This window comes from Primulina tabacum, chromosome 10 (assembly GCF_025594145.1).
Source record: "Primulina tabacum isolate GXHZ01 chromosome 10, ASM2559414v2, whole genome shotgun sequence".
Taxonomy (NCBI): domain Eukaryota; kingdom Viridiplantae; phylum Streptophyta; class Magnoliopsida; order Lamiales; family Gesneriaceae; genus Primulina; species Primulina tabacum.
The window spans coordinates 41,336,709-41,359,535 of record NC_134559.1 but is presented as its reverse complement, the minus strand read 5'-3'; the positions used below and the strand labels follow the sequence as shown (position 1 = coordinate 41,359,535).

The 22,827-nt window shown below is 45.0% G+C and overlaps 25 non-coding genes and 3 pseudogenes across 25 annotated transcripts; all 28 read left to right on the top strand.

The window, feature by feature from the left end:
- The first annotated feature begins 570 nt into the window (after nucleotides 1-570).
- LOC142512315 (5S ribosomal RNA) lies at nucleotides 571-687 on the top strand (annotated as a pseudogene).
- A 674-nt stretch (nucleotides 688-1,361) lies between these two features.
- LOC142508504 (5S ribosomal RNA) lies at nucleotides 1,362-1,482 on the top strand. The gene has a single exon (XR_012806714.1). It is a non-coding gene; the product is annotated as a 5S ribosomal RNA (ribosomal RNA).
- Nucleotides 1,483-2,173: 691 nt separating this feature from the next.
- LOC142515699 (5S ribosomal RNA) lies at nucleotides 2,174-2,290 on the top strand. The gene has a single exon (XR_012811530.1). It is a non-coding gene; the product is annotated as a 5S ribosomal RNA (ribosomal RNA).
- Nucleotides 2,291-2,973: 683 nt separating this feature from the next.
- On the top strand, nucleotides 2,974-3,092 carry LOC142506449 (5S ribosomal RNA). Its single transcript, XR_012804742.1, has one exon. It is a non-coding gene; the product is annotated as a 5S ribosomal RNA (ribosomal RNA).
- A 683-nt stretch (nucleotides 3,093-3,775) lies between these two features.
- Nucleotides 3,776-3,893, top strand: LOC142512080 (5S ribosomal RNA; annotated as a pseudogene).
- Nucleotides 3,894-4,577: 684 nt separating this feature from the next.
- LOC142513208 (5S ribosomal RNA) lies at nucleotides 4,578-4,695 on the top strand. The gene has a single exon (XR_012809167.1). It is a non-coding gene; the product is annotated as a 5S ribosomal RNA (ribosomal RNA).
- A 684-nt stretch (nucleotides 4,696-5,379) lies between these two features.
- On the top strand, nucleotides 5,380-5,498 carry LOC142516999 (5S ribosomal RNA). Its single transcript, XR_012812763.1, has one exon. It is a non-coding gene; the product is annotated as a 5S ribosomal RNA (ribosomal RNA).
- Nucleotides 5,499-6,175: 677 nt separating this feature from the next.
- Nucleotides 6,176-6,293, top strand: LOC142509995 (5S ribosomal RNA). The gene has a single exon (XR_012808137.1). It is a non-coding gene; the product is annotated as a 5S ribosomal RNA (ribosomal RNA).
- A 680-nt stretch (nucleotides 6,294-6,973) lies between these two features.
- On the top strand, nucleotides 6,974-7,092 carry LOC142506437 (5S ribosomal RNA). The gene has a single exon (XR_012804731.1). It is a non-coding gene; the product is annotated as a 5S ribosomal RNA (ribosomal RNA).
- Nucleotides 7,093-7,773: 681 nt separating this feature from the next.
- Nucleotides 7,774-7,889, top strand: LOC142510069 (5S ribosomal RNA). Its single transcript, XR_012808206.1, has one exon. It is a non-coding gene; the product is annotated as a 5S ribosomal RNA (ribosomal RNA).
- A 679-nt stretch (nucleotides 7,890-8,568) lies between these two features.
- Nucleotides 8,569-8,687, top strand: LOC142513429 (5S ribosomal RNA). The gene has a single exon (XR_012809376.1). It is a non-coding gene; the product is annotated as a 5S ribosomal RNA (ribosomal RNA).
- A 684-nt stretch (nucleotides 8,688-9,371) lies between these two features.
- LOC142514466 (5S ribosomal RNA) lies at nucleotides 9,372-9,492 on the top strand. The gene has a single exon (XR_012810357.1). It is a non-coding gene; the product is annotated as a 5S ribosomal RNA (ribosomal RNA).
- Nucleotides 9,493-10,176: 684 nt separating this feature from the next.
- LOC142508019 (5S ribosomal RNA) lies at nucleotides 10,177-10,296 on the top strand. Its single transcript, XR_012806253.1, has one exon. It is a non-coding gene; the product is annotated as a 5S ribosomal RNA (ribosomal RNA).
- A 681-nt stretch (nucleotides 10,297-10,977) lies between these two features.
- LOC142516372 (5S ribosomal RNA) lies at nucleotides 10,978-11,096 on the top strand. Its single transcript, XR_012812170.1, has one exon. It is a non-coding gene; the product is annotated as a 5S ribosomal RNA (ribosomal RNA).
- Nucleotides 11,097-11,779: 683 nt separating this feature from the next.
- LOC142515413 (5S ribosomal RNA) lies at nucleotides 11,780-11,897 on the top strand. The gene has a single exon (XR_012811260.1). It is a non-coding gene; the product is annotated as a 5S ribosomal RNA (ribosomal RNA).
- A 682-nt stretch (nucleotides 11,898-12,579) lies between these two features.
- Nucleotides 12,580-12,699, top strand: LOC142514131 (5S ribosomal RNA). Its single transcript, XR_012810040.1, has one exon. It is a non-coding gene; the product is annotated as a 5S ribosomal RNA (ribosomal RNA).
- Nucleotides 12,700-13,383: 684 nt separating this feature from the next.
- LOC142510872 (5S ribosomal RNA) lies at nucleotides 13,384-13,502 on the top strand. Its single transcript, XR_012808688.1, has one exon. It is a non-coding gene; the product is annotated as a 5S ribosomal RNA (ribosomal RNA).
- Nucleotides 13,503-14,183: 681 nt separating this feature from the next.
- On the top strand, nucleotides 14,184-14,300 carry LOC142517432 (5S ribosomal RNA). Its single transcript, XR_012813178.1, has one exon. It is a non-coding gene; the product is annotated as a 5S ribosomal RNA (ribosomal RNA).
- A 680-nt stretch (nucleotides 14,301-14,980) lies between these two features.
- LOC142511774 (5S ribosomal RNA) lies at nucleotides 14,981-15,098 on the top strand. The gene has a single exon (XR_012808775.1). It is a non-coding gene; the product is annotated as a 5S ribosomal RNA (ribosomal RNA).
- A 676-nt stretch (nucleotides 15,099-15,774) lies between these two features.
- LOC142513250 (5S ribosomal RNA) lies at nucleotides 15,775-15,893 on the top strand. Its single transcript, XR_012809207.1, has one exon. It is a non-coding gene; the product is annotated as a 5S ribosomal RNA (ribosomal RNA).
- Nucleotides 15,894-16,574: 681 nt separating this feature from the next.
- Nucleotides 16,575-16,689, top strand: LOC142508846 (5S ribosomal RNA). The gene has a single exon (XR_012807047.1). It is a non-coding gene; the product is annotated as a 5S ribosomal RNA (ribosomal RNA).
- Nucleotides 16,690-17,367: 678 nt separating this feature from the next.
- On the top strand, nucleotides 17,368-17,485 carry LOC142516341 (5S ribosomal RNA). Its single transcript, XR_012812141.1, has one exon. It is a non-coding gene; the product is annotated as a 5S ribosomal RNA (ribosomal RNA).
- A 677-nt stretch (nucleotides 17,486-18,162) lies between these two features.
- LOC142516467 (5S ribosomal RNA) lies at nucleotides 18,163-18,278 on the top strand. The gene has a single exon (XR_012812260.1). It is a non-coding gene; the product is annotated as a 5S ribosomal RNA (ribosomal RNA).
- A 680-nt stretch (nucleotides 18,279-18,958) lies between these two features.
- LOC142511763 (5S ribosomal RNA) lies at nucleotides 18,959-19,076 on the top strand. Its single transcript, XR_012808774.1, has one exon. It is a non-coding gene; the product is annotated as a 5S ribosomal RNA (ribosomal RNA).
- A 678-nt stretch (nucleotides 19,077-19,754) lies between these two features.
- Nucleotides 19,755-19,872, top strand: LOC142515197 (5S ribosomal RNA). The gene has a single exon (XR_012811053.1). It is a non-coding gene; the product is annotated as a 5S ribosomal RNA (ribosomal RNA).
- A 679-nt stretch (nucleotides 19,873-20,551) lies between these two features.
- On the top strand, nucleotides 20,552-20,669 carry LOC142511790 (5S ribosomal RNA; annotated as a pseudogene).
- A 661-nt stretch (nucleotides 20,670-21,330) lies between these two features.
- LOC142506425 (5S ribosomal RNA) lies at nucleotides 21,331-21,449 on the top strand. Its single transcript, XR_012804719.1, has one exon. It is a non-coding gene; the product is annotated as a 5S ribosomal RNA (ribosomal RNA).
- Nucleotides 21,450-22,131: 682 nt separating this feature from the next.
- LOC142514613 (5S ribosomal RNA) lies at nucleotides 22,132-22,247 on the top strand. The gene has a single exon (XR_012810501.1). It is a non-coding gene; the product is annotated as a 5S ribosomal RNA (ribosomal RNA).
- Nucleotides 22,248-22,827: the final 580 nt, after the last annotated feature.

The following is a 22,827-nucleotide window of genomic DNA, read 5'->3' as shown; positions in this document are numbered from 1 at the left end:
AATGAAAGTAGCTCGCACTGCCGGATTTGGACAAAATTGTAGCTAATTTGATTGTAAACGGGCAAACGGCGAGACTCATTACTACGCAATGAGCTGACGAGATTTTAGCCGAATTCCTTTCTAAGACCCTCTAATTTGCGATTTACCGCTTCTTTAAGCTTTGTTTCCTCGAGAAATCCGCTTAGGAAGTTCGAAATTCGATTCCGTTCCATTTTATCGTATTCCAGCATAATAAGCTTTACATTCGTTATTTCCTTCTTCTTATTTTTTTTTTCTATTTTCTGGGAACTTTATCGATTTTTGTTGTCGTGAGCCGGTTCTGTGCGGAAGGGTATGACGCAGATTACTCCGGAGACGGTTAACTCATTAAAACAATTATTTTCGACTGTTTTATCCATAATTTACTAAACGTCGCGACACGAGGTCTTCCCAGGAGGTCACCCTCCTAGCTCTGCCATCGCTAGAACGCTTAACTTCATGGTTATGATTGGCGAGAGCAGTGCCGCTGTTGTCCATCGCCGCCCTCTCCACACGTACTCGAGGATATAGAATAAACATCCCCTCAATGTCGGGTGCGATCATACCAGCACTATGCACCGGATCCCATCAGAACTCCGAAATAAGCGTGCTTGGGCGAAGCGCAGTACTAGGATGGGTACCCCCTGGGAAGTCCTCGTGTTGCAACCCTTTTTCGTGTTTTTCTATTTTTGATTACTTGTTGACAGACGATTTTCGCTCAAATCATCTGAATCTCGATCGGACCAGATAAGACATGTGAAATGAAAGTAGCTCGGCACTGCCGGATTTGGCAAAATTGTAGGCTAATTTGATTGTAAACGGGCAAACGACGAGACTCATTACTACGCAATGAGCTGACGAGATTTTAGCCGAATTCCTTCTCTAAGACCCTCTAATTTGCGATTTACCGCTTCTGTTAAGCTTTCGTTTCCTCGAGAAATCCGCTTAGGAAGTTCGAAATTCGTTCCGGTTCCATTTTATCGTATCCCAGGCATATAATAGCTTTACATTCGTTATTTCCTTCTCTTATTTTTTTTCTATTTTCTGGGAACATTTATCGATTTTTGTTGTCGTGAGCCGGTTCTGTGCGGAAGGGTATGACGCAGATTACTCTCGGAGACGGTTAACTCATTAAAAACAATTATTTCGACTGTTTATCCATAATTTACGTAAACGGTCGCGATCACGAGGTCTTCCCAGGGAGGTCACCATCCTAGCCTCTGCCATCGCGCCAGAACGCTTACTCATGGTTATGATTGGGCGAGAGCAGTGCCGCGTGTTGTCCATCGCCGCCCGCTCCACACGTACTCGAGGGATATAAGAATAAACATCCACTCAATGTCGGGTGCGATCATACCAGCACTAATGCAACCGGATCCCATCAGAACTCCGAAGTTAAGCGTGCTTGGGCGAGAGCAGTACTAGGATTGGTGACCCCTATCGGAAGTCCTCGTGTTGCACCCTTTTCGTGTTTTTCTATTTTTGATTACTTGTTGATAGACGATTTTCGGCTCAAATCATATGTAAGTCTCGATCGGGGACCAAGATAAGACATGTGAAATGAAAAGTACTCGGGCACTGCCGGATTTGGACAAAAATTGTAGGCTAATTGATTGTAAACGGGCAAGACTGAGCGAGACGCATTACTACGCAATGAGCTGACGAGATTTTAGCCGAATTCCTTCTCTAAAGACCCTCTAATTTGCGATTTACCGCTTTGTTAAGCTTTCGTTTCCCTCGAGAAATCCGCTTAGGAAGTTCGAAATATCGATTCCGGTTCCATTTTAATCGTATCCCAGGCATAATATAGCTTTACATTCGTTATTTTCCTTCTTCTTATTTTTTTTCTATTTTCTGGGAACATTTATCGTTTTTGTTGTCGTGAGCCGGTTCTGTGCGAAGGGTATGACGCAGATTACTCCCGAGACGGTTAACTCATTAAAAACAATTATTTCGACTGTTTTATCCATAATTTACGTAAACGGTCGCGACACGAGGTCTTCCCAGGGAGGTCACCCATCCTAGCTCTGCCATCGCGCCAGAACGCTTAACTTCATGGTTATGATTGGGCGAGAGCAGTGCCGCGTGTTGTCCATCGCCGCCCGCCTCCACACGTACTCGAGGGATATAAGAATAAACATACCCACTCAATGTCGGGTGCGATCATACCAGCACTAATGCACCGGATCCCATCAGAACTCCGAGTTAAGCGTGCTTGGGCGAGAGCAGTACTAGGATGGGTGACCCCTGGGAAGTCCTCGTGTTGCACCCTTTTCGTGTTTTTCTATTTTTGATTACTTGTTGACAAGACGATTTTCGGCTCAAATCATCTGAATCTCGATCGGGACCAGATAAGACATGTGAAATGAAAGTAGCTCGGGCACTGCCGGATTTGGACAAAATTGTAGGCTAATTTGATTGTAAACGGGGCAAACGGACGAGACTCATTACTACGCAATGAGCTGACAAGATTTTAGCCGAATTCCTTCTCTAAGACCCTCTAATTTGCGATTTACCGCTTCTGTTAAGCTTTCGTTTCCTCGAGAAATCCGCTTAGGAAGTTCGAAATTCGATTCCGGTTCTATTTATCGTATCCCAGGCATAATAATAGCTTTACATTCGTTATTTCCTTCTTCTTATTTTTTTTTCTATTTTCTGGGAACATTTATCGATTTTTGTTGTCGTGAGCCGGTTCTGTGCGGAAGGGTATGACGCAGATTACTCCGGAGACGGTTAACTCATTAAAAACATTATTTCGACTGTTTTATCCATAATTTACGTAAACGGTCGCGACACGAGGTCTTCCCAGGGAGGTCACCCATCCTAGCTCTGCCATCGCGCCAGAACGCTTAACTTCATGGTTATGATTGGGCGAGAGCAGTGCCGCGTGTTGTCCATCGCCGCCCGCTCCACACGTACTCGAGGGATATAAGAATAAACATCCCACTCAATGTCGGGTGCGATCATACCAGCACTAATGCACCGGATCCCATCAGAACTCCGAAGTTAAGCGTGCTTGGGCGAGAGCAGTACTAGGATGGGTGACCCCCTGGGAAGTCCTCGTGTTGCACCCTTTTTCGTGTTTTTCTATTTTTGATTACTTGTTGACAGACGATTTTCGGCTCAAATCATCTGAATCTCGATCGGGACCAGATAAGACATGTGAAATGAAAGTAGCTCGGGCACTGCCGGATTTGGACAAAATTGTAGGCTAATTTGATTGTAAACGGGCAAACGGACGAGACTCATTACTACGCAATGAGCTGACGAGATTTTAGCCGAATTCCTTCTCTAAGACCCTCTAATTTGCGATTTACCGCTTCTGTTAAGCTTTCGTTTCCTCGAGAAATCCGCTTAGGAAGTTCGAAATTCGATTCCGGTTCCATTTTATCGTATCCCAGGCATAATAATAGCTTTACATTCGTTATTCCTTCTTCTTATTTTTTTTCTATTTTCTGGAACATTTATCGATTTTTTTGTTGTCTGGAGCCTGGTTCTGTGCGGAAGGGTATGACGCAGATTACTCCGGAGACGGTTAACTCATTAAAACAATTATTTCGACTGTTTATCCATAATTTACGTAAACGGTCGCGACACGAGGTCTTCCCAGGGAGGTCACCCTCCTACCTCTGCCATCGCGCCAGAACGCTTGAACTTCATGGTTATGATTGGGCGAGAGCAGTGCAGCATTGTTGTCCATCGCGCCCGCTCACACACGTACTCGAGGGATATAAGAATAAACATCCCACTCAATGTCGGGTGCGATCATAACAGCAATAATGCACCGGATCCCATCAGAACTCCGAAGTTAAGCGTGCTTGGGCGGAGAGCAGTACTAGGATGGGTGACCCCCGGGAAGTCCTCGGTTGCCACCCTTTTTCGTGTTTTTCTATATTGTGATTACTTTGTTGACAGACGATTTTCGGCTCAAATCATCTGAATCTCGATCGGGACCAGATAAGACATGTGAAATGAAAGTAGCTCGGGCACTGCCGGATTTGGACAAAATTGTAGGCTAATTTGATTGTAAACGGGCAAACGGACGAGACTCATTACTACGCAATGAGCTGACGAGATTTTAGCCGAATTCCTTCTCTAAGACCCTCTAATTTGCGATTTACCGCTTCTGTTAAGCTTCGTTTCCTCGAGAAATCCGCTTAGGAAGTTCGAAATTCGATTCCGGTTCCATTTTATCGTATCCAGGCATAATAATAGCTTTACATTCGTTATTTCCTTCTTCTTATTTTTTTTCTATTTTCTGGGAACATTTATCGATTTTTGTTGTCGTGAGCCGGTTCTGTGCGGAAGGGTATGACGCAGATTACTCCGGAGACGGTTAACTCATTAAAAACAATTATTTCGACTGTTTTATCCATAATTTACGTAAACGGTCGCGACACGAGGTCTTCCCAGGGAGGTCACCCATCCTAGCTCTGCCATCGCGCCAGAACGCTTAACTTCATGGTTATGATTGGGCGAGAGCAGTGCCGCGTGTTGTCCATCGCCGCCCGCTCCACACGTACTCGAGGGATATAAGAATAAACATCCCACTCAATGTCGGGTGCGATCATACCAGCACTAATGCACCGGATCCCATCAGAACTCCGAAGTTAAGCGTGCTTGGGCGAGAGCAGTACTAGGATGGGTGACCCCCTGGAAGTCCTCGTGTTGCACCCTTTTTCGTGTTTTTCTATTTTTGATTACTTGTTGACAGACGATTTTCGGCTCAAATCATCTGAATCTCGATCGGGACTCAGATAAGACATGTGAAATGAAAGTAGCTCGGCACTGCCGGATTTGGACAAAATTGTAGGCTAATTTGATTGTAAACGGGCAAACGGACGAGACTCGTTACTACGCAATGAGCTGACGAGATTTTAGCCGAATTCCTTCTCTAAGACCCTCTAATTTGCGATTTACCGCTTCTGTTAAGCTTTCGTTTCCTCGAGAAAATCCGCTTAGGAAGTTCGAAATTCGATTCCTGGTTCCATTTTATCGTATCCAGGCATAATAATAGCTTTACATTCGTTATTTCCTTCTTCTTATTTTTTTTTCTATTTTCTGGGAACATTTATCGATTTTGTTGTCGTGAGCCGGTTCTGTGCGGAAGGGTATGACGCAGATTACTCCGGAGACGGTAACTCATTAAAAACAATTATTTCGACTGTTTTATCCTATAATTTACGTAAACGGTCGCGACACGAGGTCTTCCCAGGGAGGTCACCCATCCTAGCTCTGCCATCGCGCCAGAACGCTTAACTTCTGGTTATGATTGGGCGAGAGCAGTGCCGCGTGTTGTCCATCGCCGCCCGCTCCACACGTACTCGAGAGGATATAAGAATAAACATCCCACTCAATGTCGGGTGCGATCATACCAGCACTAATGCCACCGGATCCCATCAGAACTCCGAAGTTAGCGTGCTTGGGCGAGAGCAGTACTAGGATGGGTGACCCCCTGGGAAGTCCTCGTGTTGCACCCTTTTCGTGTTTTTTCTATTTTTGATTACTTGTTGACAGACGATTTTCGGCTCAAATCATCTGAATCTCGATCGGACCAGATAAGACATGTGAAATGAAAGTAGCTCGGGCACTGCCGGATTTGGACAAAATTGTAGGCTAATTTGATTGTAAACGGCAAACGGACGAGACTCATTACTACGCAATGAGCTGACGAGATTTTAGCCGAATTCCTTCTCTAAGACCCTCTAATTTGCGATTTACCGCTTCTGTTAAGCTTTCGTTTCCTCGAGAAATCCGCTTAGGAAGTTCGAAATTCGATTCCGGTTCCATTTTATCGTATCCAGCATAATAATAGCTTTACATTCGTTATTTCCTTCTTCTTATTTTTTTTTCTATTTTCTGGGAACATTTATCGATTTTTGTTGTCGTGAGCCGGTTCTGTGCGGAAGGGTATGACGCAGATTACTCCGGAGACGGTTAACTCATTAAAAACAATTATTTCGACTGTTTATCCATAATTACGTAACGGTCGCGACACGAGGTCTTCCCAGGGAGGTCACCCATCCTAGCTCTGCCATCGCGCCAGAACGCTTAACTTCATGGTTATGATTGGGCGAGAGCAGTGCCGCCGTGTTGTCCATCGCCGCCCGCTCCAACCGTACTCGAGGGATATAAGAATAACATCCCACTCAATGTCCGGTGCGATCATACAGCACTAATGCACCGGATCCCATCAGAACTCCGAAGTTAAGCGTGCTTTGGCGAAGCGCATACTAGGATGGGTGACCCCCTGGGAAGTCCTCGTGTTGCACCCCTTTTCGTGTTTTTCTATTCTTGATTACTTGTTGACAGACGATTTTCGGCTCAAATCATCTGAATCTCGATCGGGACCAGATAAGACATGTGAATGAAAGTAGCTCGGGCACTGCCGGATTTGGACAAAATTGTAGGCTAATTTGATTGTAAACGGGCACACGGACGAGACTCATTACTACGCAATGAGCTGACGAGATTTTAGCCGAATTCCTTCTCTAAGACCCTCTAATTTGCGATTTACCGCTTCTGTTAAGCTTTCGTTTCCTCGAGAAATCCGCTTAGGAAGTTCGAAATTCGATTCGGTTCCATTTTATCGTATCCCAGGCATAATAATAGCTTTACATTCGTTATTTCCTTCTTCTTATTTTTTTTTCTATTTTCTGGGAACATTTATCGATTTTTGTTGTCGTGAGCCGGTTCTGTGCGGAAGGGTATGACGCAGATTACTCCGGAGACGGTTAACTCATTAAAAACAATTATTTCGACTGTTTATCCATAATTTACGTAAACGGTCGCGACACGAGGTCTTGCAGGGAGGTCACCCATCCTAGCTCTGCCATCGCGCCAGAACGCTTAACTTCATGGTTATGATTGGGCGAGAGCAGTGCCGCGTGTTGTCCATCGCCGCCCGCTCCACACGTACTCGAGGGATATAAGAATAAACATCCCACTCAATGTCGGGTGCGATCATACCAGCACTAATGCACCGGATCCCATCAGAACTCCGAAGTTAAGCGTGCTTGGGCGAGAGCAGTACTAGGATGGGTGACCCCCTGGGAAGTCCTCGTGTTGCACCCTTTTCGTGTTTTTCTATTTTGATTACTTGTTGACAGACGAGTTTCGGCTCAAATCATCTGAATCTCGATCGGGACCAGATAAGACATGTGAAATGAAAGTAGCTCGGGCACTGCCGGATTTGGACAAAATTGTAGGCTAATTTGATTGTAAACGGGCAAACGGACGAGACTCATTACTACGCAATGAGCTGACGAGATTTTAGCCGAATTCCTTCTCTAAGACCCTCTAATTTGCGATTTACCGCTTCTGTTAAGCTTTCGTTTCCTCGAGAAATCCGCTTAGGAAGTTCGAAATTCGATTCCGGTTCCATTTTATCGTATCCCAGGCATAATAATAGCTTTACATTCTTTATTTCCTTCTTCTTATTTTTTTTCTATTTTCTGGGAACATTTATCGATTTTTGTTGTCGTGAGCCGGTTCTGTGCGGAAGGGTATGACGCAGATTACTCCGGAGACGGTTAACTCATTAAAAACAATTATTTCGACTGTTTTATCCATAATTTACGTAAACGGTCGCGACACGAGGTCTTCCCAGGGAGGTCACCCATCCTACCTCTGCCATCGCGCCAGAACGCTTAACTTCATGGTTATGATTGGGCGAGAGCAGTGCCGCGTGTTGTCCATCGCCGCCCGCTCCACACGTACTCGAGGGATATAAGAATAAACATCCACTCAATGTTCGGGTGCGATCATACCAGCACTAATGCACCGGATCCATCAGAACTCCGAAGTTAAGCGTGCTTGGCGCGAGCAGTACTAGGATGGTGACCCCCTGGGAAGTCCTCGTGTTGCACCCCTTTTCGTGTTTTCTATTTTGATTACTTGTTGACAGACGATTTTCGGCTCAAATCATCTGAATCTCGATCGGACCAGATAAGACATGTGAAATGAAAGTAGCTCGGGCACTGCCGGATTTGGACAAAATTGTAGGCTAATTTGATTGTAAACGGGCAAACGGACGAGACTCATTACTACGCAATGAGCTGACGAGATTTTAGCCGAATTCCTTCTCTAAGACCCTCTAATTTGCGATTTACCGCTTCTGTTAAGCTTTCGTTTCCTCGAAAAATCCGCTTAGGAAGTTCGAAATTCGATTCTGGTTCCATTTTATCGTATCCCAAGAATTATAATAGCTTTACATTCGTTATTTCCTTCTTCTTATTTTTTTTCTATTTTCTGGGAACATTTATCGATTTTTGTTGTCGTGAGCCGGTTCTGTGCGGAAGGGTATGACGCAGATTACTCCGGAGACGGTTAACTCATTAAAAACAATTATTTCGACTGTTTATCCATAATTTACGTAAACGGTCGCGACACGAGGTCTTCCCAGGGAGGTCACCCATCCTAACTCTGCCATCGCGCCAGAACGCTTAACTTCATGGTTATGATTGGGCGAGAGCAGTGCCGCGTGTTGTCCATCGCCGCCCGCTCCACACGTACTCGAGGGATATAAGAATAAACATCCCACTCAATGTCGGGTGCGATCATACCAGCACTAATGCACCGGATCCCATCAGAACTCCGAAGTTAAGCGTGCTTGGGCGAGAGCAGTACTAGGATGGGTGACCCCCTGGGAAGTCCTCGTGTTGCACCCCTTTTCGTGTTTTTCTATTTTGATTACTTGTTGACAGACGATTTTCGGCTCAAATCATCTGAATCTCGATCGGACCAGATAAGACATGTGAAATGAAAGTAGCTCGGGCACTGCCGGATTTGGACAAAATTGTAGGCTAATTTGATTGTAACGGGCAAACGGACGAGACTCATTACTACGCAATGAGCTGACGAGATTTTAGCCGAATTCCTTCTCTAAGACCCTCTAATTTGCGATTTACCGCTTCTGTTAAGCTTTCGTTTCCTCGAAAAATCCGCTTAGGAAGTTCGAAATTCGATTCCGGTTTCCATTTTATCGTATCCCAGGCATAATAATAGCTTTACATTCGTTATTTCCTTCTTCTTATTTTTTTTTCTATTTTCTGGGAAACATTTATCGATTTTTGTTGTCGTGAGCCGGTTCTGTGCGGAAGGGTATGACGCAGATTACTTCGGAGACGGTTAACTCATTAAAAACAATTATTTCGACTTTTTTTAACCATAATTTACGTAACCGGTCGCGACACGAGGTCTTCCCAGGGAGGTCACCCATCCTAACTCTGCCATCGCGCCAGAACGCTTAACTTCATGGTTATGATTGGGCGAGAGCAGTGCCGCGTGTTGTCCATCGCCGCCCGCTCCACACGTACTCAAGGGATATAAGAATAAACATCCCACTCAATGTCGGGTGCGATCATACCAGCACTAATGCACCGGATCCCATCAGAACTCCGAAGTTAAGCGTGCTTGGGCGAAAGCGCAGTACTAGGATGGGTGACCCCCTGGGAAGTCCTCGTGTTGCACCCCTTTTCGTGTTTTCTATTCTGATTACTTGTTGACAGACGAGTTTCGGCTCAAATCATCTGAATCTCGATCGGGACCAGATAAGACATGTGAAATGAAAGTAGCTCGGGCACTGCCGGATTTGGACAAAATTGCTAGGCTAATTTGATTGTAAACGGGCAAACGGACGAGACTCATTACTATCGCAATGAGCTGACGAGATTTTAGCCGAATTCCTTCTCTAAGACCCTCTAATTTGCGATTTACCGCTTCTGTTAAGCTTTCGTTTTCCTCGAGAAAATCCGCTTAGGAAGTTCGAAATTCGATTCCGGTTCCATTTTATCGTATCCTAGGCAATAATAATAGCTTTACATTCGTTATTTCCTTCTTCTTATTTTTTTTCTATTTTCTGGGAACATTTATCGATTTTTGTTGTCGTGAGCCGGTTCTGTGCGGAAGGGTATGACGCAGATTACTCCGGAGACGGTAACTCATTAAAAACAATTATTTCGACTGTTTTATCCATAATTTACGTAAACGTCGCGACACGAGGTCTTCCCAGGGAGGTCACCCATCCTAGCTCTGCCATCGCGCCAGAACGCTTAACTTCATGGTTATGATTGGGCGAGAGCAGTGCCGCGTGTTGTCCATCGCCGCCCGCTCCACACGTACTCGAGGGATATAAGAATAAACATCCCACTCAATGTCGGGTGCGATCATACCAGCACTAATGCACCGGATCCCATCAGAACTCCGAAGTTAAGCGTGCTTTGGCGAAAGCGCAGTACTAGGATGGGTGACCCCTGGGAAGTCCTCGTGTTGCACCCCTTTTCGTGTTTTTCTATTTTGATTACTTGTTGACAGACGAGTTTCGGCTCAAATCATCTGAATCTCGATCGGGACCAGATAGACATGTGAAATGAAAGTAGCTCGGGCACTGCCGGATTTGGACAAAATTGTAGGCTAATTTGATTGTAAACGGGCAAACGGACGAGACTCATTACTACGCAATGAGCTGACGAGATTTTAGCCGAATTCCTTCTCTAAGACCCTCTAATTTGCGATTTACCGCTTCTGTTAAGCTTTCGTTTCCTCGAGAAATCCGCTTAGGAAGTTCGAAATTCGATTCTGGTTCCATTTTATCGTATCCCAAGAATAATAATAGCTTTACATTCGTTATTTCCTTCTTCTTATTTTTTTTTCTATTTTCTGGGAACATTTATCGAATTTTGTTGTCGTGAGCCGGTTCTGTGCGGAAGGATATGACGCAGATTACACCGGAGACGGTTAACTCATTAAAATAATTATTTCGACTGTTTTATCCATAATTTACGTAAACGGTCGCGACACGAGGTCTTCCCAGGGTGGTCACCCATCCTACCTCTGCCATCGCGCCAGAACGCTTAACTTCATGGTTATGATTGAGCGAGAGCAGTGCCGCGTGTTGTCCATCGCCGCCCGCTCCAAACGTACTCGAGGGATATAAGAATAAACATCCCACTTAATGTCCGGTGCGATCATACCAGCACTAATGCACCGGATCCCATCAGAACTTCGAAGTTAAGCATGCTTGGGCGAGAGCAATACTAGGATGGGTGACCCCCTGGGAAGTCCTCGTGTTGCACCCCTTTTCGTGTTTTTCTATTTTTGATTACTTGTTGACAGACGATTTTCGGCTCAAATCATCTGAATCTCGATCGGGACCAGATAAGACATGTGAAATGAAAGTAGCTCGGGCACTGCCGGATTTGGACAAAATTGTAGGCTAATTTGATTGTAAACAGGCAAACGGACGAGACTCATTACTACGCAATGAGCTGACGAGATTTTAGCCGAATTCCTTCTCTAAGACCCTCTAATTTGCGATTTACCGCTTCTGTTAAGCTTTCGTTTCCTCGAGAAATCTGCTTAGGAAGTTCGAAATTCGATTCTTGTTCCATTTTATCGTATCCCAGAATAATAATAGCTTTACATTCGTTATTTCCTTCTTCTTATTTTTTTTTCTATTTTCTGGGAACATTTATTGATTTTTGTTGTCGTGAGCCGGTTCTGTGCGGAAGGGTATGACGCAGATTACACCGGAGACGGTTAACTCATTAAAAACAATTATTTCGACTGTTTTATCCATAATTTACGTAAACGGTCGCGACACGAGGTCTTCCCAGGGAGGTCACCCATCCTACCTCTGCCATCGCGCCAGAACGCTTAACTTCATGGTTATGATTGGGCGAGAGCAGTGCCGCGTGTTTTCCATCGCCGCCCGCTCCACACGTACTCGAGGGATATAAGAATAAACATCCCACTCAATGTCTGGTGCGATCATACCAGCACTAATGCACCGGATCCCATCAAACTCCGAAGTTAAGCGTGCTTGGGCGAGAGCAGTACTAGGATGGGTGACCCCCTGGGAAGTCCTCGTGTTGCACCCCTTTTCGTGTTTTTCTATTTCTGATTACTTGTTGACAGACGAGTTTCGGCTCAAATAATCTGAATCTCGATCGGACCAGATAAGACATGTGAAATGAAAGTAGCTCGGGCACTGCCGGATTTGACAAAATTCTAGGCTAATTTGATTGTAAACGGGCAAACGGACGAGACTCATTACTACGCAATGAGCTGACGAGATTTTAGCCGAATTCCTTCTCTAAGACCCTCTAATTTGCGAATTTACCGCTTCTGTTAAGCTTTCGTTTCCTCGAGAAATCCGCTTAGGAAGTTCGAAATTCGATTCCGGTTCCATTTTATCGTATCCAGGCATAATAATAGCTTTACATTCGTTATTTCCTTCTTCTTATTTTTTTTCTATTTTCTGGGAACATTTATCGATTTTTGTTGTTGTGAGCCGGTTCTGTGCGGAAGGGTATGACGCAGATTACTACCGGAGACGGTTAACTGATTAAAAACAATTATTTCGACTGTTTTATCCATAATTTACGTAAACGGTCGCGACACGAGGTCTTCCCAGGGAGGTCACCCATCCTAGCTATGCCATCGCGCTAGAACGCTTAACTTCATGGTTATGATTGGGCGAGAGCAGTGCCGCGTGTTGTCCATCGCCGCCCGCTCCACACGTACTCGAGGGATATAAGAATAAACATCCCACTCAATGTCGGGTGCGATCATACCAGCACTAATGCACCGGATCCCATCAGAACTCCGAAGTTAAGCGTGCTTGGGCGAAGCGCAGTACTAGGATGGGTGACCCCATGGGAAGTCCTCGTGTTGCACCCCTTTTTCGTGTTTTTCTATTTTTGATTACTTGTTGACAGACGATTTTCGGCTCAAATCATCTGAATCTCGATCGGGACCAGATAAGACATGTGAAATGAAAGTAGCTCGGGCACTGCCGGATTTGGACAAAATTGTAGGCTAATTTGATTGTAAACGGGCAAACGGACGAGACTCATTACTACGCAATGAGCTGACGAGATTTTAGCCGAATTCCTTCTTTAAGACCCTCTAATTTGCGATTTACCGCTTCTGTTAAGCTTTCGTTTTCTCGAGAAATCCGCTTAGGAAGTTCGAAATTCGATTCCGGTTCCATTTTATCGTATCCCAAACATAATAATTGCTTTACATTCGTTATTTCCTTCTTCTTATTTTTTTTCTATTTTCTGGGAACATTTATCGATTTTTGTTGTCGTGAGCCGGTTCTGTGCGGAAGGGTATGACGCAGATTACTCCGGAGACGAATAACTCATTAAAAACAATTATTTCGACTGTTTTATCCATAATTTACGTAAACGGTCGCGACACGAGGTCTTCCCAGGGAGGTCACCCATCCTAGCTCTGCCATCGCACCAGAACGCTTAACTTCATGGTTATGATTGGGCGAGAGCAGTGCCGCGTGTTGTCCATCGCCGCCCGCTCCACACGTACGCGAGGGATATAAGAATAAACATCCCACTCAATGTCGGGTGCGATTATACCAGCACTAATGCACCGGATCCCATCAGAACTCCGAAGTTAAGCATGCTTGGGCGAGAGCAGTACTAGGATGGGTGACCCCCTGGGAAGTCCTCGTGTTGCACCCCTTTTCGTGTTTTTCTATTTCTGATTACTTGTTGACAGACGAGTTTCGGTTCAAATCATCTGAATCTCGATCGGGACCAGATAAGACATGTGAAATGAAAGTAGCTCGGGCACTGCCGGATTTGGACAAAATTGTAGGCTAATTTGATTGTAAACGGGCAAACGGACGAGACTCATTACTACGCAATGAGCTGACGAGATTTTAGCCGAATTCCTTCTTTAAGACCCTCTAATTTGCGATTTACCGCTTCTGTTAAGCTTTCGTTTCCTCGAGAAATCCGCTTAGGAAGTTCGAAATTCGATTCCGGTTCCATTTTATCGTATCCAGGCATAATAATAGCTTTACATTCGTTATTTCCTTCTTCTTATTTTTTTTTCTATTTTCTGGGAACATTTAGCGATTTTTGTTGTCGTGAGCCGGTTTTGTGCGAAAGGGTATGACGCAGATTACTCCGGAGACGGGTAACTCATTAAAAACAATTATTTCGACTGTTTTATCCATAATTTACGTAAACGGTCGCGACACGAGGTCTTCCCAGGGAGGTCACCCATCCTAGCTCTGCCATCGCGCCAGAACGCTTAACTTCATGGTTATGATTGGGCGAGAGCAGTGCCGCGTGTTGTCCATCGCCGCCCGCTCCACACGTACTCGAGGGATATAAGAATAAACATCCCACTCAATGGGGTGCGATCATACCAGCACTAATGCACCGGATCCCATCAGAACTCTGAAGTTAAGCGTTCTTGGGCGAGGCAGTACTAGGATGGGTGACCTCTGGGAAGTCCTCGTGTTGCACCCTTTTCGTGTTTTTCTATTTTTGATTACTTGTTGACAGACGATTTTCGGCTCAAATCATCTGAATCTCGATCGGGACCAGATAAGACATGTGAAATGAAAGTAGCTCGGGCACTGCCGGATTTGGACAAAATTGTAGGCTAATTTGATTGTAAACGGGCAAACGGACGAGACTCATTACTACGCAATGAGCTGACGAGATTTTAGCCGAATTCCTTCTCTAAGACCCTCTAATTTGCGATTTACCGCTTCTGTTAAGCTTTCGTTTCCTCGAGAAATCCGCTTAGGAAGTTCGAAATTCGATTCCGGTTCCATTTTATCGTATCCCAGGCATAATAATAGCTTTACATTCGTTATTTCCTTCTTTTTTTTTTTTCTATTTTCTGGGAACATTTATCGATTTTTGTTGTCGTGAGCCGGTTCTGTGCGGAAGGGTATGACGCAGATTACTCCGGAGACGGTTAACTCATTAAAAACAATTATTTCGACTGTTTTATCCATAATTTACGTAAACGGTCGCGACACGAGGTCTTCCCAGGGAGGTCACCCATCCTAGCTCTGCCATCGCGCCAGAACGCTTAACTTCATGGTTATGATTGGGCGAGAGCAGTGCCGCGTGTTGTCCATCGCCGCCCGCTCCACACGTACTCGAGGGATATAAGAATAAACATCCCACTCAATGTCGGGTGCGATCATACCAGCACTAATGCACCGGATCCCATCAGAACTCCGAAGTTAAGCGTGCTTGGGCGAGAGCAGTACTAGGATGGGTGACCCCTGGGAAGTCCTCGTGTTGCACCCTTTTCGTGTTTTTCTTTTTGATTACTTGTTGACAGACGATTTTCGGCTCAAATCATCTGAATCTCGATCGGGACCAGATAAGACATGTGAAATGAAAGTAGCTCGGGCACTGCCGGATTTGGACAAAATTGTAGGCTAATTTGATTGTAAACGGGCAAACGGACGAGACTCATTACTACGCAATGAGCTGACGAGATTTTAGCCGAATTCCTTCTCTAAGACCCTCTAATTTGCGATTTACCGCTTCTGTTAAGCTTTCGTTTCCTCGAGAAATCCGCTTAGGAAGTTCGAAATTCGATTCCGGTTCCATTTTATCGTATCCCAGGCATAATAATAGCTTTACATTCGTTATTTCCTTTCTTATTTTTTTTCTATTTTCTGGGAACATTTATCGATTTTGTTGTCGTGAGCCGGTTCTGTGCGGAAGGGTATGACGCAGATTACTCCGGAGACGGTTAACTCATTAAAAACAATTATTTCGACTGTTTTATCCATAATTTACGTAAACGTCGCGACACGAGGTCTTCCCAGGGAGGTCACCCATCCTAGCTCTGCCATCGCGCCAGAACGCTTAACTTCATGGTTATGATTGGGCGAGAGCAGTGCCGCGTGTTGTCCATCGCCGCCCGCTCCACACGTACTCGAGGGATATAAGAATAAACATCCCACTCAATGTCGGGTGCGATCATACCAGCACTAATGCACCGGATCCCATCAGAACTCCGAAGTTAAGCGTGCTTGGGCGAGAGCAGTACTAGGATGGGTGACCCCCTGGGAAGTCCTTGTGTTGTACCCGTTTTCGTGTTTTTCTATTTTTGATTACTTGTTGACAGACGATTTTCGGCTCAAATCATCTGAATCTCGATCGGGACCAGATAAGACATGTGAAATGAAAGTAGCTCGGGTACTGCCGGATTTGGACAAAATTGTAGGCTAATTTGATTGTAAACGGGCAAACGGACGAGACTCATTACTACGCAATGAGCTGACGAGATTTTAGCCGAATTCCTTCTCTAAGACCCTCTAATTTGCGATTTACCGCTTCTGTTAAGCTTTCGTTTCCTCGAGAAATCCGCTTAGGAAGTTCGAAATTCGATTCCGGTTCCATTTTATCGTATCCCAGGCATAATAATAGCTTTACATTCGTTATTTCCTTCTTCTTATTTTTTTTCTATTTTCTGGGAACATTTATCGATTTTTGTTGTCGTGAGCCGGTTCTGTGCGGAAGGGTATGACGCAGATTACTCCGGAGACGGTTAACTCATTAAAAACAATTATTTCGACTGTTTTATCCATAATTTACGTAAACGGTCGCGACACGAGGTCTTCCCAGGGAGGTCACCCATCCTAGCTCTGCCATCGCGCCAGAACGCTTAACTTCATGGTTATGATTGGGCGAGAGGTGCCGCGTGTTGTCCATCGCCGCCCGCTCCACACGTACTCGAGGGATATAAGAATAAACATCCCACTCAATGTCGGGTGCGATCATACCAGCACTAATGCACCGGATCCCATCAGAACTCCGAAGTTAAGCGTGCTTGGGCGAGAGCAGTAGGATGGGTGACCCCTGGGAAGTCCTCGTGTTGCCCCTTTTCGTGTTTTTCTATTTTTGATTACTTGTTGACAGACGATTTTCGGCTCAAATCATCTGAATCTCGATCGGGACCAGATAAGACATGTGAAATGAAAGTAGCTCGGGCACTGCCGGATTTGGACAAAATTGTAGGCTAATTTGATTGTAAACGGGCAAACGGACGAGACTCATTACTACGCAATGAGCTGACGAGATTTTAGCCGAATTCCTTCTCTAAGACCCTCTAATTTGCGATTTACCGCTTCTGTTAAGCTTTCGTTTCCTCGAGAAATCCGCTTAGGAAGTTCGAAATTCGATTCCGGTTCCATTTTATCGTATCCCAGGCATAATAATAGCTTTACATTCGTTATTTCCTTCTTCTTATTTTTTTTTCTATTTTCTGGGAACATTTATCGATTTTTGTTGTCGTGAGCCGGTTCTGTGCGGAAGGGTATGACGCAGATTACTCCGGAGACGGTTAACTCATTAAAAACAATTATTTCGACTGTTTTATCCATAATTTACGTAAACGGTCGCGACACGAGGTTCCCAGGGAGGTCACCCATCCTAGTCTCTGCCATCGCGCCAGAACGCTTAACTTCATGGTTATGGGGCGAGAGCAGTGCCGCGTGTTGTCCATCGCCGCCCGCTCCACACGTACTCGAGGGATATAAGAATAAACATCCCACTCAATGTCGGGTGCGATCATACCAGCACTAATGCACCGGATCCCATCAGAACTCCGAAGTTAAGCGTGTTTGGGGGAGAGCAGTACTAGGATGGGTGACCCCTGGGAAGTCCTCGTGTTGCACCCTTTTCGTGTTTTTCTATTTTGATTACTTGTTGACAGACGATTTTCGGCTCAAATCAACTGAATCTCGATCGGGACCAGATAAGACATGTGAAATGAAAGTAGCTCGGGCACTGCCGGATTTGGACAAAATTGTAGGCTAATTTGATTGTAAACGGGCAAACGGACGAGACTCATTACTACGCAATGAGCTGACGAGATTTTAGCCGAATTCCTTCTCTAAGACCCTCTAATTTGCGATTTACCGCTTCTGTTAAGCTTTCGTTTCCTCGAGAAATCCGCTTAGGAAGTTCGAAATTCGATTCCGGTTCCATTTTATCGTATCCCAGGCATAATAATAGCTTTACATTCGTTATTTCCTTCTTCTTATTTTTTTCTATTTTCTGGGAACATTTATCGATTTTTGTTGTCGTGAGCCGGTTCTGTGCGGAAGGGTATGACGCAGATTACTCCGGAGACGGTTAACTCATTAAAAACAATTATTTCGACTGTTTTATCCATAATTTACGTAAACGGTCGCGACACGAGGTCTTCCCAGGGAGGTCACCCATAGCTCTGCCATCGCGCCAGAACGCTTAACTTCATGGTTATGATTGGGCGAGAGCAGTGCCGCGTGTTGTCCATCGCCGCCCGCTCCACACGTACTCGAGGGATATAAGAATAAACATCCCACTCAATGTCGGGTGCGATCATACCAGCACTAATGCACCGGATCCCATCAGAACTCCGAAGTTAAGTGCTTGGGCGAGAGCAGTACTAGGATGGGTGACCCCTGGGAAGTCCTCGTGTTGCACCCTTTTCGTGTTTTTCTTTTTGATTACTTGTTGACAGACGATTTTCGGCTCAAATCATCTGAATCTCGATCGGGACCAGATAAGACATGTGAAATGAAAGTAGCTCGGGCACTGCCGGATTTGGACAAAATTGTAGGCTAATTTGATTGTAAACGGGCAAACGGACGAGACTCATTACTACGCAATGAGCTGACGAGATTTTAGCCGAATTCCTTCTCTAAGACCCTCTAATTTGCGATTTACCGCTTCTGTTAAGCTTTCGTTTCCTCGAGAAATCCGCTTAGGAAGTTCGAAATTCGATTCCGGTTCCATTTTATCGTATCCAGGCATAATAATAGCTTTACATTCGTTATTTCCTTCTTCTTATTTTTTTTTCTATTTTCTGGGAACATTTATCGATTTTTGTTGTCGTGAGCCGGTTCTGTGCGGAAGGGTATGACGCAGATTACTCCGGAGACGGTTAACTCATTAAAAACAATTATTTCGACTGTTTTATCCATAATTTACGTAAACGGTCGCGACACGAGGTCTTCCCAGGGAGGTCACCCATCCTAGCTCTGCCATCGCGCCAGAACGCTTAACTTCATGGTTATGATTGGGCGAGAGCAGTGCCGCGTGTTGTCCATCGCCGCCCGCTCCACACGTACTCGAGGGATATAAGAATAAACATCCCACTCAATGTCGGGTGCGATCATACCAGCACTAATGCACCGGATCCCATCAGAACTCCGAAGTTAAGCGTGCTTGGGCGAGAGCAGTACTAGGATGGGTGACCCCTGGGAAGTCCTCGTGTTGCACCCTTTTCGTGTTTTTCTATTTTGATTACTTGTTGACAGACGATTTTCGGCTCAAATCATCTGAATCTCGATCGGGACCAGATAAGACATGTGAAATGAAAGTAGCTCGGGCACTGCCGGATTTGGACAAAATTGTAGGCTAATTTGATTGTAAACGGGCAAACGGACGAGACTCATTACTACGCAATGAGCTGACGAGATTTTAGCCGAATTCCTTCTCTAAGACCCTCTAATTTGCGATTTACGCTTCTGTTAAGCTTTCGTTTCCTCGAGAAATCCGCTTAGGAAGTTCGAAATTCGATTCCGGTTCCATTTTATCGTATCCCAGGCATAATAATAGCTTTACATTCGTTATTTCCTTCTTCTTATTTTTTTTCTATTTTCTGGGAACATTTATCGATTTTTGTTGTCGTGAGCCGGTTCTGTGCGGAAGGGTATGACGCAGATTACTCCGGAGACGGTTAACTCATTAAAAACAATTATTTCGACTGTTTTATCCATAATTTACGTAAACGGTCGCGACACGAGGTCTTCCCAGGGAGGTCACCCATCCTAGCTCTGCCATCGCGCCAGAACGCTTAACTTCATGGTTATGATTGGGCGAGCAGTGCCGCGTGTTGTCCATCGCCGCCCGCTCCACACGTACTCGAGGGATATAAGAATAAACATCCCACTCAATGCCGGGTGCGATCATACCAGCACTAATGCACCGGATCCCATCAGAACTCCGAAGTTAAGCGTGCTTGGGCGAGAGCAGTACTAGGATGGCTGACCCCTGGGAAGTCCTCGTGTTGCACCACTTTTCGTGTTTTTCTATTTTTGATTACTTGTTGACAGACGATTTTCGGCTCAAATCAAATGAATCTCGATCGGGACCAGATAAGACATGTGAAATGAAAGTAGCTCGGGCACTGCCGGATTTGGACAAAATTGTAGGCTAATTTGATTGTAAAGGCAAACGGACGAGACTCATTACTACGCAATGAGCTGACGAGATTTTAGCCGAATTCCTTCTCTAAGACCCTCTAATTTGCGATTTACCGCTTCTGTTAAGCTTTCGTTTCCTCGAGAAATCGCTTAGGAAGTTCGAAATTCGATTCCGGTTCCATTTTATCGTATCCCAGGCATAATAATAGCTTTACATTCGTTATTTCCTTCTTCTTATTTTTTTTCTATTTTCTGGGAACATTTATCGATTTTTGTTGTCGTGAGCCGGTTCTGTGCGGAAGGGTATGACGCAGATTACTCCGGAGACGGTTAACTCATTAAAAAAATTATTTCGACTGTTTTATCCATAATTTACGTAAACGGTCGCGACACGAGGTCTTCCCAGGGAGGTCACCCATCCTAGCTCTGCCATCGCGCTATAACGCTTATCTTCATGGTTATGATTGGGCGAGAGCAGTGCCGCGTGTTGTCCATCGCCGCCCGCTCCACACGTACTCGAGGGATATAAGAATAAACATCCCACTCAATGTCGGGTGCGATCATACCAGCACTAATGTACCGGATCCCATCAGAACTCCGAAGTTAAGCGTGCTTGGGCGAGAGTAGTAGTAGAATGGGTGACCCCTCGGAAGTCGTCGTGTTTTTCTATTTTTGATTACTTGTTGACAGACGATTTTCTGCTCAAATCAACTGAATCTCGATCGGGACCAGATAAGACATGTGAAATGAAAGTAGCTCAGGCACTGCCGGATTTGGACAAAATTGTAGGCTAATTTGATTGTAAACGGGCAAACGGACGAGACTCATTACTACGCAATGAGCTGACGAGATTTTAGCCGAATTCCTTCTCTAAGACCCTCTAATTTGCGATTTACCGCTTCTGTTAAGCTTTCGTTTCCTCGAGAAATCCGCTTAGGAAGTTCGAAATTCGATTCCGGTTCCATTTTATCGTATCCAAATAATTAGCTTTACATTCGTTATTTCCTTCTTCTTATTTTTTTTCTATTTTCTGGGAACATTTATCGATTTTTGTTGTCGTGAGCCGGTTCTGTGCGGAAGGGTATGACGCAGATTACTCCGGAGACGGTTAACTCATTAAAAACAATTATTTCGACTGTTTTATCCATAATTTACGTAAACGGTCGCGACACGAGGTCTTCCCAGGGAGGTCACCCATCCTAGCTCTGCCATCGCGCCAGAACGCTTAACTTCATGGTTATGATTGGGCGAGAGCAGTGCCGCGTGTTGTCCATCGCCGCCCGCTCCACACGTACTCGAGGGATATAAGAATAAACATCCCACTCAATGTCGGGTGCGATCATACCAGCACTAATGCACCGGATCCCATCAGAACTCCGAAGTTAAGCGTGCTTGGGCGAGAGCAGTACTAGGATGGGTGACCCCCTGGGAAGTCCTCGTGTTGCACCCTTTTCGTGTTTTTCTATTTTTGATTACTTGTTGACAGACGATTTTCGGCTCAAATCATCTGAATCTCGATCGGGACCAGATAAGACATGTGAAATGAAAGTAGCTCGGGCACTGCCGGATTTGGACAAAATTGTAGGCTAATTTGATTGTAAACGGGCAAACGGACGAGACTCATTACTACGCAATGAGCTGACGAGATTTTAGCCGAATTCCTTCTCTAAGACCCTCTAATTTGCGATTTACCGCTTCTGTTAAGCTTTCGTTTCCTCGAGAAATCCGCTTAGGAAGTTCGAAATTCGATTCCGGTTCCATTTTATCGTATCCCAGGCATAATAATAGCTTTACATTCGTTATTTCCTTCTTCTTATTTTTTTTCTATTTTCTGGGAACATTTATCGATTTTTGTTGTCGTGAGCCGGTTCTGTGCGGAAGGGTATGACGCAGATTACTCCGGAGACGGTTAACTCATTAAAAACAATTATTTCGACTGTTTTATCCATAATTTACGTAAACGGTCGCGACACGAGGTCTTCCCAGGGAGGTCACCCATCCTAGCTCTGCCATCGCGCCAGAACGCTTAACTTCATGGTTATGATTGGGCGAGAGCAGTGCCGCGTGTTGTCCATCGCCGCCCGCTCCACACGTACTCGAGGGATATAAGAATAAACATCCCACTCAATGTCGGGTGCGATCATACCAGCACTAATGCACCGGATCCCATCAGAACTCCGAAGTTAAGCGTGCTTGGGCGAGAGCAGTACTAGGGGGTGACCCCTGGGAAGTCCTCGTGTTGCACCCTTTTTCGTGTTTTTCTATTTTTGATTACTTGTTGACAGACGATTTTCGGCTCAAATCATCTGAATCTCGATCGGGACCAGATAAGACATGTGAAATGAAAGTAGCTCGGGCACTGCCGGATTTGGACAAAATTGTAGGCTAATTTGATTGTAAACGGGCAAACGGACGAGACTCATTACTACGCAATGAGCTGACGAGATTTTAGCCGAATTCCTTCTCTAAGACCCTCTAATTTGCGATTTACCGCTTCTGTTAAGCTTTCGTTTCCTCGAGAAATCCGCTTAGGAAGTTCGAAATTCGATTCCGGTTCCATTTTATCGTATCCCAGGCATAATAATAGCTTTACATTCGTATTTTTTTCTTATTTTTTTTTCTATTTTCTGGGAACATTTATCGATTTTTGTTGTCGTGAGCCGGTTCTGTGCGGAAGGGTATGACGCAGATTACTCCGGAGACGGTTAACTCATTAAAACAATTATTTCGACTGTTTTATCCATAATTTACGTAAACGGTGCGACACGAGGTCTTCCCAGGGAGGTCACCCATCCTACTCTGCCATCGCGCCAGAACGCTAACTTCAT